Source organism: Scyliorhinus torazame, chromosome 4 (genome assembly GCF_047496885.1).
Source record: "Scyliorhinus torazame isolate Kashiwa2021f chromosome 4, sScyTor2.1, whole genome shotgun sequence".
NCBI lineage: Eukaryota > Metazoa > Chordata > Chondrichthyes > Carcharhiniformes > Scyliorhinidae > Scyliorhinus > Scyliorhinus torazame.
The window spans coordinates 250,743,067-250,757,985 of record NC_092710.1 but is presented as its reverse complement, the minus strand read 5'-3'; positions in this window follow the sequence as shown (position 1 = coordinate 250,757,985).

Sequence of the window (14,919 nt, the reverse complement as noted above, 5' to 3'; positions counted from 1 at the left end):
ATTAATTTTGTACCAAATGCTTTGTGCATTCAGACATAACTTGAAACTATATCTTCATTACTTCACTGTTGCTGGGTCAAAATCCTGGAACTCCTTTCCCAATAGCATTGTGAATGTACCTACAACACATGGACTGCAGCGATTCAAGGTGCCAGCTCGATGGGCAACTTGCCAACAACTCCCACATCCAATTAAAAAAATAAAATAGGATATGTGAGCAAGTTTCATGTACATGTTTATGTTAGAATATGCTTCCATGAATGGATTTATCCAGTGAATCGGTGAACCATACAGAATAGTAAGGCCAAAGTTGGATTTCCCTTATATGTTGAGTTAGCCTCGATAGGGGTGGGTAGGGCTTCAGCGTGATAGAACAGAAATTGATTCTTCCTCCTCGTGATTGTCATGCAGTGATGCCTTTTGGAACTATGTGTATGGCACTTGGGGGAGGGGGTCTCCCAGGGGGTTCCCTGGGTGCTTGGGCTCTGGGCAGGGTGGTACCCTGGTACCCTGATGCCACCTGAGCACCATAGCCCCAGCACCCTGGCAGTGCTACCTGGGTGCCACCCTGGTAGTGCCAGGGTGCAATGCTGGCAGTGTTAAGATGCCTAGGTGGCATCTTGCCCATGCCGAGGATCAGGCCCAGGGTGCCTTCCCGTATGAGGTGGAATGTGGGGGGTTCGACAACCCTCTAATTGGTAAGTTGGAGTTTTGGGGGGGTGTCCGGGGGCAGCGATGGGGGGGGGGTGCGGTCGAGAGATTGAGCGCCATTTAAAAACAATGAGCTGAGCTCGTTGGTAAAGGAAGTAGCTCTAAATGCGGCCTCGGCAAGTGTTCCTCACTGAAGCCCGAAAAAGAAGCAGAGTCCCGTTTAATAATGTGGTTGTTCACGGCACTGCAAGCGCCGGAAAACACAAACATGCCAAAATCGGGACTCTTTTTTTCCACCATTACATCGCGCCCTAGGTCGGGTGACCAAAGGCTTGCGAAAAGAGGTAGATTTAAGAAGTACCTTAAAGAAAGGAAGTGAGGTAGAAAGGCAGAGAGATGTAAGGGAATTCCAGAGCTTAGGGCCGAGGCAATTGAAGATATGTCCACCCCTGGTGTTGTGGGTAAAATCAGTGACGAGCAAGATACCAGGATTAGAATGTAGGAGACCAACCAGGAGTGCATAAGACAAGCCTGGACACAACAAATGGATGAATAATGAATTCAGCAGCAGATGAGCTGACAAAGGGGTGAAGTAAAGCGATATTGTGGAGGTAGAATGTTGCTGATTTTGCCTTAGTTCAATTGCTCTGTTTTATTACCTTTGCTCTCGAGTCGCCAGGTATCTTTATGATACCGCCACGAGGATCAAGTTCGAGTAATGATTAATAATCCAATACACCGATTAGTAAGGTTTAAATCAAAGCACATTTATTATACACAGTAATCGCTACTGATGCACAAATTCTACGACTAAGCTACTTCTACAACTAACAGGCCTATACTTAACTTTGGACTGGCCCACCAGGTCAGGGAAACAAATGGCCTTTCGTTCGGGTTCTGAGCCTGCGGGAGTCGAAGTTGGTACGGATTGGTAGCTAGGAGCGCCTATCTCGTAGCGAGCGTTGAATTAAGACTTACGATTTCGATCTTCACTGCTCCGGTCACGGTCAATGTTGGTTCGTTGTTGCTGGGTGACCCGGGCAGGAAGAAGAGCGTGAAGAGAGCGAAGAGGTGGAGAAGAAAAGAGCGATTTGAACTTGGGGCTCAATTCTTATAGTCCCCAGGGGCTTCCCGCCTTTCGGGGCGGACCCTGAACCTGGTCCCAAGTGATTGGACTTTGTCCCAATCGCTTGGTTCAATTTTCTCCAATGCTGGAGCGGTTCCCTGATCGATGGGCGGTCTTGAGGTGCTCGTTCACCTCCTTTTGTGTAGGCTCCTGCTGGCGTCGAAGAGTCTGGTTTTGCTGTTTGTGTCTAAATGTTGCTTATTGTTCCCAGGGATTGCTCATTAGTATGCAGATGACTGTTGTTTTGTTATGCTGATGGTTGCTAGTATCGATATTGTCTGGCCTTTCCAGAGGTAAATACACAGCCAACCTGCAGCTGCTGGTTTTTGGCTTGTTGGCTGACTTTCCCATCAGCCTTTGCCATTCGCCATTTTGAATCGGGAGTTGGCCATTTTAAGTGGCTACAAGAAACAGGCACTTAATTGATGGCACAAATATGAGGATGGAAGCTCCACTCGGGGTCAAATGTGACACCAAGATTGCAAGCAAGATTGGCTTAATCTCAGACTGTTGCTAGAGAAAGGGATGAATTCAGTAGCTAAGTAATGGGGTTTGGAATGGGGACAGAGAACAATGGGCGGGATTCTCTGATCCTGAGGCAAAGTGTTGACGCCTCACAAGTGATGAGGTAGATTTGGGTCAGTGTACATGTGAAAACTCACTAATTTTCAATGACCATAGAAATAAGAATAGAAAGTTAACCCTGACATTAAATCCACCCAAACAGTTTTACGATGGCATTAACAGACCCCCAGGAGCAGCGATCCTGTGCCCTACATGGGGCCAGCACGGCACTGGAGCAACTCACGCAGCTCCAGCTGCCGATACCGGCGTCAAACGGGCGCTGCGGGTCCGCGCATGTGCGCTACGACTGGTGCGAACTCACGCATGCGCGCTACAGCTGGCGTGCATTCGCACATGCGCACTAGTTTCCTTCTCCGCGCCGGCCCTGACGCAACATGGCAGAGAGCTACAGGGGCCCGGCGCGGAGGAACATAGGTCCCCACCAGGACAAGCCGGCCCGCCGATCGGTAGGCCCCGATCACGGGCCAGGCCACGGTGGAGGCCCCCCGGGGTCGGATACCCCTCCCCCCCACCAGGCCACAGGATGAACACCGAGGTCCCGTCGGGTAGGACCACACGTGAACGGCCGCGGGGGGACTCGGCCTATCTCGGTGGCCACTTGGCCCAAAGTGCTCGGAGAATCACCGGGGGGCCCCGACCGGAGAATCGCCGGAGCGGCGTCGCGTGAATCGCGCCCCCCCCCCCCCCCGCGATTGGGCAGGGTCGGAGAATCCCGCCTAACAGTTCAGTCTTCACAATATTTAATGGGAGTAAGTTTCTGCTCATCCAGTGCTGGATGATAATTTAACAAGAGTGGAGCAGTTAGGAGAGACAGTGATGTACAGTTGGGTGTACATGTGAAAACTCACTAATTTTCAATGACCATAGAAATAAAAATAGAAATAAGTCCCAGTTAACCCTGACATTAAATCCACCCAAACAGTAAATCATGGCCTTTAGTATTCTCAGTAAAGTCTGTTCTTTGTCATGTCAGACTTATCCGTCTGCATTTCTCTTGTGTGATGACATGCATTATATCGTGTCAGGCAAAATATGGCCATTACTATTTTCAGATTTGTTTTGTCTATCATTTATTTTTATTTTTTTAATTTGCAGAAAAATGATAACATTTTATTTACATCACATCTGTCTGAGGAATGTTAAAAAGTCCAACGGGGCAGCACGATGGTCGCACTGCAGTCTCACGGCGCCGAGGTCCCAGGTTCGATCCCGGCTCTGGGTCACTGTCCGTGTAGAGTTTGCACATTCTCCCCGTGTTTGCGTGGGTTTCGCCCCCACAACCCAAAGGTGGGCAAGGTAGGTGAATTGAACATGCTAAATTGCCCCTTAATTGGAAAAAATTAATTGGGTACTCTAAATTTATTTTAAAAAAGAAAAAAAAGAAAAAAAACCAGTCCCACTACAGTATGTCAACTTGAATGAAAAACTGAAACTACGGTTTACTCTTGTAAAGTATTATTTTTAATAAGAAATACCGTTCAAGTGATCGAACACTCCACAATTAAATCACAACTGTTGCCGTTCAGCTTCATAGAACCATAACGGCACGGAAGGAGGCCATTCCGCTCACTGAGCCGGTGTCAGATCTCTGTGGAGCAATCCGATCAGTCCCATTCTCCAGGGCTGTTCCTGCAGCCTTGCTAGATTACATCCCTCAAGTGCCTATCCAATTTCCTACTGAAATCATTCATTGTCTCTGCTTCCCACATTCTTGTAAGCAGTAGGTTCAAAATCATTATGACCCCCTTCATCTCTTGCCCAATGTCCACTGGAAGTTGTATCACAAGGTAATTTCCAATTGTAAATATTTTCTCATACTCCATAAGGTAGACAGGGAAGGAGCAGTCTTAGTAATGGGGAGTGACTTTTTAAAAATTCATTTACGGAATGTTGGCGTCACTGGTTAGACCAGCATTTATTGCCATATCCCTATTTCCTCTTCAGAAGGTGGTGATGAGTTGCCTTCTTGAACCGCTGCAGTCGTTTAGGTGTAGGTACACCCACTGTGCTGTTAGAGTGGAAGTTCCAGGATGTTGCCCCAGTGACAGTGAAGGAGCAGTGATATATTTCCAAGTCGGGGTGGTGAGTGACTTGGAGGGGAACCTCCAGATGGTGGGGTTCCCAGGTATCTGCTGCTCTTGTCCTTCTAGATGGTCATGAATTTGGAAGGTGCTGTCTAAGGAACCTGTCTAAGGGTGGCACAGTAGCACAGTGGTTAGCACTGTTGCTTCACAGCACCAGAGTCCCAGGTTCGATTCCTGGCTTGGGTCACTGACTACGCACAGACAGTGGCCCAAGCCGGGAATCAAACCTGGGAGCCTGGCGCTGTGAAGCAACAGTACTAACCACTGTGCTACCGTGCCACCGAGACTGCTTTGCGTCAGTCTTTATGATGAACATACATCGAACATCCCAATAATACTAAAAAATATGGGGGAACAATTAAATACCATCACCATCACTAGAGAATTAGGATTAGACAAACTAATGGGGCTAAAGGCTGATAAGTCCCTTGGCCCTGATAGCTTGTATCCTAGGAACCTAAAAGAAGTAGCTACAGAGATAGTGGATGCATTGGATATAATTTTCCAAAAACCCTAGATTCCAGTGAAGTACTGGAGGATTGGAAAACTGCCAATGTGACTTCCTATTCAAAAGGGGAGGGATGTAAAAAACGGGTAACTATTGTCTGATTAGCCTAACATTTATTGTTGGAAAAAAGTTGGAATCAATTAATAAGGAAATAATAGCAGCACATTTGGAAAATCATGATCTAATCAAGCAGAGTCAGCAAGGCTTCAGGAAGGGAAATTATGTCTGACGAACGATATGGTAGACTCTCCAGCGCTACGCTGGAGGGCCTCTCCAGACACTCCAGGTACCTGAACTGCATCTTCAGGATGCCGAGGCATCACTTGACCACAGCCATGGTTGTGGCATGCGTGTCGTTGAAGTGGTGTCTCCGTGTTGGTCTGTGGTGTCCGGATGGGCGTCTTCAGCCACTACTGCATCGGATGACCCTTGTTGCCCAGGAGCCAATTCCTCACCCGGGAGTGTACCTTGAAAGTGTCGGGAACTGTCGAGTGTGCTAGAATGACAGCGTCGTGCACCCTACCTAGGTATTGGGCACAGATGTGCAAGATCTGCATCGCGTGGTCACACACCAGCTGCACGTTCATGGAGTGGAACCCCTTTTGGTTTGTGAAGGCCACCAGTGCTCGTAGGGGGACATGTGTCCCATCGATCAATTCCTGGACCTAAAGCATCCCGGTGATGATGGCGAACCCCGCTGTCCGGGCAACCTGGTGGACTCGGTCCACCAGATGATATATTGTGCCAACCAGGTGACCTTGACGCCATGGATGCACCTGTGCACCAATGTCTGTGAGATCCCAGACAGGTCACCCCGCCTGGAAGACCTTGTGATGAGAAGGTTCGGGGCAACCGTCACATTGACGGCCACCAGGAGCGGATATCCTCTCCCATACCCCTGGGGATCTAGGAGTGCCACGTTCCGGCAGATATGCCGTACGATTCCCTGCTCAGCCAGAGTCTTCAACAACGCACCCGGCCCAGCATGTCCTCGAATGGCAGGCGCTGCCAGTTCACACAAGGCCTAATGCGGCGCCTTCTTCCCAATCTCACGGCCCATCCCCTGGTCACCGCCCCCGGCTACTCCCCCCCAACCCTGGCAGACGCCCCCCACACCAGCCAACCCTGCCAGCTGCAGTACCGGAAGCCCACGGCTGAGCCATTGGGGTCACGTCTTAATTCCTCTGTTTCCCTCAGCAGCCACAGCACCCCTTTCCCACTTTTATAAACCACGTGAACCTCTCTGTCGGTAATTCCTCCTGATGGAAGCGGGGCATCACAGGAGGCCCGGAGAATACCCGGACGTGCCCATTAATGATATGCCAATGGCATTTACTGTACGTGCGGCGAAGAATGCATTGACACTGCTGTCGAGGCACTGGAGCATGGCACTCCGTCGGGCACCCAGCACTGGCCACGATTTTCGGATGGTGCACAATTCTCTGCCTGATAGTCCTTCATGATTCCGGGGTCGCTGGACAGAGAATCCTGCCCCTTGTGTATATTTAAAACTGAGATTCTTGATCATTAAGGGTTATTGGGAGTGGGCAGGAAAGTAGATGTGAGGAATGTCAGATCAGCCATGGTCCGAATGAATGGCAGAACAGGCTTGAGGGACTGAAGGACCTACTGCTGTTCCTATTTCTTCAGGTCTTATAAGCTGGTACCTGATTTAACCAGGTATTTTGACCAATCTTCTTGCAGCTGGGTAGCAGGTCTGGCCAACTTATACCAGGGGTGTTCCACTGACCCAATAGTAATTTGCGGCATAATGTTTTACTACATTTTATATGACTCTAGAAGTCAACTTGAGTTAATAAATTTACTGGAAACATTTTTTAAATTTGAGTTTTCCAGGTTTCAACTTCAAAAGAATGATATTCTTTTGGGGAGCACGGTAGCATAGTGGTTCGCACAATTGCTTCACAGCTCCAGGGTCCCAGGTTCGATTCCCGGCTTGGGTCACTGTCTGTGTGGAGTCTGCACGTTCTTCCCGTGTCTGCGTGGGTTTTCTCCGGGTGCTCCGGTTTCCTCCCACAGTCCAAAGATGTGCAGGTTAGGTGGATTGGTCATGCTAAATTGCCCTTAGTGTCCAAAATTGCCCATAGTGTTGGGTGGGGTTACTGGGTTATGGGGATAGGGTGGAGGTATGGGCTTGGGTAGGGTGCTCTTTCAAAAAGAGCCGATGCAGACTTGATGGGCCGAATGGCCTCCTTCTGCACTGTAAATTCTAAGAAAAAAAAATTCAGTCCTTTAGGAAAATTGTTGTCAATGTGCTGAAATGTAGTTGAAGATTTCAACACAATACCACTATACCTATGGTGGCAGTATGCCAAAAGGACTGGAAATTTGATTAAAACGTGGATAAACTGGGTCTCCGCCTTATGGGGGAACTTTGTGAGGCTTTAGCAGGGTTGGGACTCAATATAGGAGTTTTCACATCCCGACCCTCCAGAGGCCCAACGTAGGGTCAAGTGATATCAGTGTACCAACCCTCAAACCAGGGAGACCCAAGCATGGTTTGGAACCCCAAATACAAATTTTTCATTCTGTAGCACACTATCACAGAGATGTCATTCACAGCATGACAAAGCAAGGTAGGGCAGCACTGTAGCACAAGTGGCTAGCACTGTGGCTTCGCAGCACCAGGGTCCCAGGTTCGATTCCCCGCTGGGTCACTGTCTGTGCAGAGTCTGCACGTTCTCCCCGTGTCTGTGTGGGTTTCCTCCGGCTGCTCCGGTTTCCTCCCACAGTCCAAAGACGTGCAGGTTAGGTGGATTGGCCATGATAAATTGCCCTTCGTGTCCAAAAAGGTTAGGAGGGGTTATTGGGTTACGGGGATAGGGTGCAAGTGAGGGTTTAAGTGGGTCGGTGAAGACTCGATGGGCCGAATGGCCTCCTTCTGCACTGTATGTTCTATGTTCTATGCTGTGCACTTGAAACCCCAGTAAGGCTGTATTGTAGCTGTTCAGGCAACCTGAAGTGTTGTTTTAATGTTCCAAAGGTATACTCAGTTATTCCTTTGGTTGTTCCATGCACCTCTTACATATTTGTTTTATCTTGGTGTCTTGGATTACCAAAGGCATGGCCCATGGCTGTACAAGATAGCCTTGGCCACTAGAGGCCACCTTGAAAGTTTACATGTAGGGCAGGCAGGAGAGGGGAATTCAGGCCACAATCAGATCAGCCATGATTTTTTTTGATGGGCAGGGCAGGCTCGAGGAGCCAGATGGCCTATTCCTGATCCTATTTCTTGTGTGCTTATGCTTTTATGCCTTCATTTTTGTAAGTCAAATAGTGATGGGACTGGAGGTTGTCTTAAAATTTAAAACATTGCAACAACTGGGCAGCACGGTAGCATTATGGATAGCACAATTGCTTCACAGCTCCAGGGTCCCAGGATTCCGGCTTGGGTCACTGTCTGTGCGGAGTCTGCACATCCTCCCCGTGAGTGCGTGGGTTTCCTCCGGGTGCTCCGGTTTTCTCCCACAGTCCAAAGATGTGCAGGTTAGGTGGATTGGCCATGATAAATTGCCCTTAGTGTCCAAAATTGCCCTTAGTGTTGGGTGAGGTTACTTGGTTATGGGGATAGGGTGGAGGTGTTTACCTTGGGTAGGGTGCTCTTTCCAAGAGCCGGTGCAGACTCGATGGGCCAAATGGTCTCCTTCTGCACTGTAAATTCTATAATCTATGAACTGTAAGGGAAAAGACCATTAACTTGCAGAACCTGCTGTTAATGGATGCATATGAGTTGAAATTTAGAGAATGAAATCCTTTTCAGGCCTTAGCATGGTTCAATGAAGCATGCACAACCATGCATACTATTTCCAGGAGATATTGACAGACGAGGTGAATGGACAAAATTGTGACAGATGGAATTTAATGTAAGCAAGTTATCCATTTTGGACCAAAATAGGATAGAGCAGAGTACTTTCTAAATGGAAAGAGTATAGGTACAGTGGATGTCCAAAGAGACTTGGGGGTTCAGGTGCATAGATCCTTAAAATACTGCAAGTGTGTGGATAAAATAACCAAAAAGGCTAGTGGAATGGTAGCCTTTATATGTAGGGCATTAGAGTATAAAGCCACAGAAGTAATGCTGCAGATATTGTTACAATACCCTGGGCAATAACACGGTCAAATCTAGCCCCACCCGTCCTGGAGTCACAACACAAGTGAATTAACCAATAATTCTTATAAAAATACCCAAAGTCTTTGGCCCTTAGCTGCCCAGTAATTACAGCCACCAGGTTTGCAAATTGAAACACAGTTACTGTTTATTTATAATAGGTGAAATATGCAGTAATTACGACACGACTCATTCATTCAGTACATTACTTACAAGCAGAATGCCTTCTGGAGAGTCATTTTAGTTCTTATCAAACTGGGCCTTCAGCTTGAGGTTCACACTCAGGCCTATTTATTTCTTGAGACAGTTTGGGCTCAATTAAATGGGAAAAAAGCGCATATTGTTTGGGTGCATTTATCGGCATGTTTCTTGGTGACTTCAGCGCCGAGAAAGACCCCACTATTAAACGGGACTCTTTTTTGGGGGGGGTCTCAGCAAAGAAAACCTTGCCGAGGCTGTACTTACCTTCAGTCCCTGCACTGACAAGCTCAGCTCGTCGGTGCAGGAAGAGTTTGGGGCGTCATTTTTAAATGTCACACAGATTTCTCAAACCCACACCATGGACTCCAGATCCCCCCACCACACCAACTTACCGATTAGGGGGTCCTTGTGCACTCACTCACCCCATCTCATAATGGCAGGACACCCCAGACCAGATCCTGAGATGGGCGGCATGGCACCCGGGTACCTTGGCACTTATAGCCTGACACCCTCACAATGCCCCTTCCAGCCTGACAGTGCCACCTGTGAGCCCTGGCAGTGACAGGGTGGCAGTGTCAAGGTGCCTGGGTGGCATTGAGTTTGCCAGGGTACCAACCTGCCTAACCACCCATGGGCCACCTATCGCCTGGTAAATTCCCCCAAGTGCCATTATGTCTGGTCCATGTTTTGGGAAACCAGTGCTAAACAGCGCCATGGTGAGGTCTCCCAGGCGCAGGCGCTCAATCCCGGGCCTTGGGATACTCCGGTGCGGACATATTTAAGTAAAGCTAACTGCTCACTTAAATATGCAAATCTGGATCCCACTCAGTGAGGGTGAGGTCCAGATCGCAATGTTTCACAAGATCTCATTCGATTTTGCGAGGCGACCCAAGCGTCGTTAATATCAGGCTGCTTTGCCTTAAAGTCACAGCTCCATTAAACATCCATGGATTAAAAATGTAACAGCAAAAATGAAAGAAAAGAGAAATAACGGGTTAGACAGGGAATAAACAAAAACAACAGTAAGGACCCTTACACTGTACAAACCCCTATTTCGACCCCACCCCCCAGTGCCCATTCAGCGATCCTCAATTTTCCGTGCTCTGCTACTACGTCTAAGTGTGTACCCGAGATGCACAGCAGAGGTGGAAACAGCTTGTTGTTTTTCATGCCCTGTGTCTTTTGATGCCTCTGGGAGACGTCCTCTGGTGGTCCTGGAGCTGGAGAGCCCCAGCCGCTGTACCGGTGACACTGGGTTGCCGTGCCATCCTGTTCTGCCTGCTGACCTCGAGACCTGCCTCTGTCAGGAGGAGAGGACTCAGAAGAACTGGAGACCGCCGTCGTCTCCCTGGTGGAAGGCACCGGGTCGGCCTCCAGTGCTTCCTCCTCTTGGACAGTGCCCGTGGAGCCCTTGGTAACTCCATGGATTGGAGTGGCTGCTGGAGTGAGCCACAAAGGCCTCTGCGTCATCCGGTCTATGGCAGGTGACATGTGTGGGCACCTCTGCAGGGCATGGGTGGGTTGTGCTGGTGGTGCCAGTGTGCTCAGGGGCACAGGTGCGGTATTATGTATTATGCTCGGGGTGGGGGAGGAGGTTGGTCTAGGGTGCCAGCCGCAGACTCGTTAGGAGGGTCGCCGGGTACGGAAGGTCAGGGGGGTGGAAGGCACCACTGATGCCAGGAGGCAGGTGTCAACTTACCTGTGCTGGAGGTTGTTGGTCTTCTTCCTGCACTGGACTGGGTTCCTCCTGGTCTGGAACCTCTCGTCTCAGAGTGGACACAGAAGGATCGAACCACAGATGCCTGTGTCACACTGCCTGAACTGTCGGACGCTGCCACTGCCTCCCAGTTGGCAGTGGCTGCCCTGTGGCTGATCCTCCGACTCCCTTGGGGGAACAGGGTGTTCCATCTCACCTCCACGGTCCAGCAACGTGGCCAGGCGGGCATCCCTGAAGCATGGAGCAGGTCTACCTTATTGTATGGCTGTGTGCTGACTGAAGTTTGGAGGGAGTGGTTTATAAGCAGCTCCCCCTTGTTAACAGGGAGCTGCTGGGTGCCATCCAGGTGAATCAGTTGGCAGGACAGCCATTTCACCATGAAGCTCAGGGGAATCATTTCTGGCACTAACTGCCGTTAGATACCGGCCACTGTCTTGCCGGGTCGGCCGTCGCGAAGGACCCGGGAATTCGCCCCCACTACGGCTCCCGATATTAACATAAGACAATAAAAGTCATAATGAGAGAAAAGTAAATATAAATATCTGAGCTATAGACCATTCTATGATGTGGGCCCGCAGCCTGGTGTGAAGAAACTCATAGTTTGCTGCAAGTTAAGAGAAAAACGGTTGTATAACTGCATCTCATATTACAGATTGTATGCGATGACATGTTAAATGGCAATTTTCTGGATTTCTGATTCTATCTTCCATTTAATTTGCCCTAAACCCTCTCTCATCTATCTTCTTTCTTAATCTATGTTTTTGTCTCATGGCTGACAAAAATTACACTGAAACTACACAGGTCATGACTGGGAAGATATAATTGGCACATTTGGGCTGTCATAGTGCCCGGGTGTACTGCATGATCAAGTGTTTAATTCTCATTAATTTCAACTCAGCAATTGTCACAACAATTTATTCCAGTGGACAGTTCGGCATCAAGCACATTACCCTGGGTCTGGAGTGTCATGCATGCCAGATTCAGTAAGGCCAGCTGATTACCTCCCCTTAAGAGCATTGGCAAACCAGTGGGTTTTAACAATACTCGATGCTAGCTTTACCATCAAGTTTTTTTTAAGTAATTGATTTTAATTCCACCAGTTCCCATGGTGGGATTTGAACCGATGTCCCCCAGAGCATTAATCTGGGCCCAGGTTCATCCCGCCCAGTGACATAACACTAGGCTACTGTCCATCACATTAAAACAAAAGGCAAAGTCATTTTGCTTAGATATGTTACTGAGATAATGTCATCATTGCAAGTTTGAAAACATTCCAATGATCAGAGTAATTTATCTCCCTGTCAGAACACATTTACACTATCTTCCTCATTGAATCAGGTATTTTTCAGCTTTTCAGATCAATATGAATTGACATAAAATTAATTTTGAATTATTGCACTTTACATTACTTCCTACATTCAAATTTTGATAGCATATCCCCTTTATGGGACAATCCTTCGTGGGCCATAGGACCCAGATCTATAAGATGGAGTGCGCGAACCTGGGCCTATCTGATGCCAGGGTGTGGACCCGGGTAGCAGGGGATCATCAGAGTAAGCCTGGAGTTGCGTTGATCTGTAATATAATGTTCATCCTTTGTTAATAAATGACTATCCAAACACCCAGGGGCTGTGCTGCAGCACCAGGGACATTTCAGCGAACAGAGGGTAGGCATGCGCACCGGGGAGGGGACCAGCACCCAGGTAATGTTACATCCGGGTGGCTGGGGTACAGGGTGTGGGTCCAGTGAGGAGGGGCTCACGCTGCAGTCGGGGAGTCTTGGGACGAGGGCGTGTTGGCTGGCAAAGGGTGTGGGGAGGTGGAAGTAATGGGGGAATGGAGGGTCATGGGATGGAAGACCCCACTGGTTGTCTGTCTCACACCCCCTCCAATTCCTTACAGATATTACACAGAATTTATGATATCTTGGACCATCCGGAAGCTGCCCTCGTGGTTGGCCGATCAGGCGCCAGAGACGGTGGCAGCAGCAGCGTTTGCAGATGCTCAAGGAGGCGGACCATGTTCCAGAGCCCGCCCCACACCCCGAGGACCCGGCTGCCCATCAGGCCAGTGAGTCACCCAGAGGGAGAGACCAGTGATGGCCCAAGATGTACAGGCGTTGCAGTTCTTTTGGACAGGTGACAGACAGTGTGTGCCGCAGGAGGCTCCGCCTCAACAAGGGGACAATGCAGCACCTTGCGGACTTGGTACCACATGGAGGAGGAGGCTAGTCATTCCCGGTGGCCATCAAGGTCACCGCAGCCCTGAACGTCTACGTCTCAGGATTGTTCCAGGACTCGAGCAGGGACTTGTGCGGTATCTCACAAGCTACAGCCCACAAGTGCATCTGTGGGATTATGGATGTCCTATTTCCTCTGCAGCTGGCTATATAAACTTGGATATGGACCAGGCCCAACAGGATGTCTCCCTCCAGCCCTCTTTTACCCGCTCCCCCTCCCTTCCCCTTTCCACCTTCCCATCCCTCAGCCCTCCCTTCCCCCCCCCATTCTCCCCTCCCCCTTCTCCCTTCCCCCTCCCCTTTGCCTCCATTCCTCTGCCCGCCCCTTCCCTCTTCCCACGCACCCTGTTCCACCCTCCCAGAGTCTGTGTAACATCACTTCAGGGCGATGGGACTGCGCCGGCACTGTCAGCAAGTCACTGCCGAGGGTAGGGAGGGGGAGGTGATGATAACCCACTGAGAGCTGAGCGCTGGTGCGTTCAATCCAAGGCATAGCCTGACTTCTGCCTGTCTGCTGAGCGCTCGCTCACACCCATCACCTGCATGTGGTGTGCCTGGGGGGGTTTGGTGGGGGGGGGGGGTGAAGAGGCACCCAGGACCTCGATGCCTGGGGAGCTGGGTAGGGGATTGGTGCTCGGCCCGCATTGCAGAATAAAGTGCTAGCGATGTCATACTTCCCGAGTGCAACGTTTTTGAATACTGTTCCTATGTTTGCCCAACTGCCCCATTCCTCCGAAGATGCCACCCCACCCCTCCCAACCCTTCCCCTGCACCCCCCCATTACTCCACCCCCATGCCCTCTCAGTAATCCTCTACCTGCTTAGCCTTCTGTGCTCTACTGCTGCACCTAGATGTGTCCCCAGTACGCACATTAGACGTGGAGGCAGCCTGCTGCCTATCGCTTCCTGTGGCCTTCGATGTTGCTGGTGGGCATCTTCTGGGGCCCTAAGGCTAGAAGGCACCGGCCCACTTGCCGGCGGTACATGCCCCACCATGCCATCCTGCTGCTCAGTGACTGGAACATGCTCTGCAGCACCTCGGCTATTCCCGAGGACACCTCCCCCAGCGACTGGGACGTGCTCTGGAGGGCCTCGTCAATGCCCACCTGAAACTGGGGCATTCTGCGCAGTGCCTTACTAAGGCCCACCTGGGACTGAGACATGTCCCCCAGCGACTGGGACATGCTGCCAAGGCCCTCAGCCACGCCGTGGGCACCTCCATTCATGCTGCTGATATCGGGCACCAGGCTCTCCACTGCAGTCACCACACTAGCAGTGTTGGCCTCACTGCCACGCATTGCTGGTGTCATCTATTGTGCCCGTAGCCGCTCGGACTCCTCCAATCGGCAGTAGACCTGCTGGAGCTATCGCTGACATCCCCTTCTGAATATCACGGCCATACCCTATTGTCTGCATCAGGACCGGGTAAGCTGATCCAGAGGCTCAGCATCTGACTGGGCCCCAGCTGGGACCTGGGATCCAGCAGACCTTCAACTGCTGTCTCATCTGGGCATTTCTGCCTCCACCTGATGTGCATTGGCAACTGTGTATTTTTTTAATTTGTTCATGGGAAGTGGGCATCGCTGGCTCTGCCAGCATTTATTGCCCATCGCTAATTGTCCTTGAGGGGCAGTTAAGAGTCAACCATATTGCTGTGGGTCTGGAATCACTTGTAGGCCA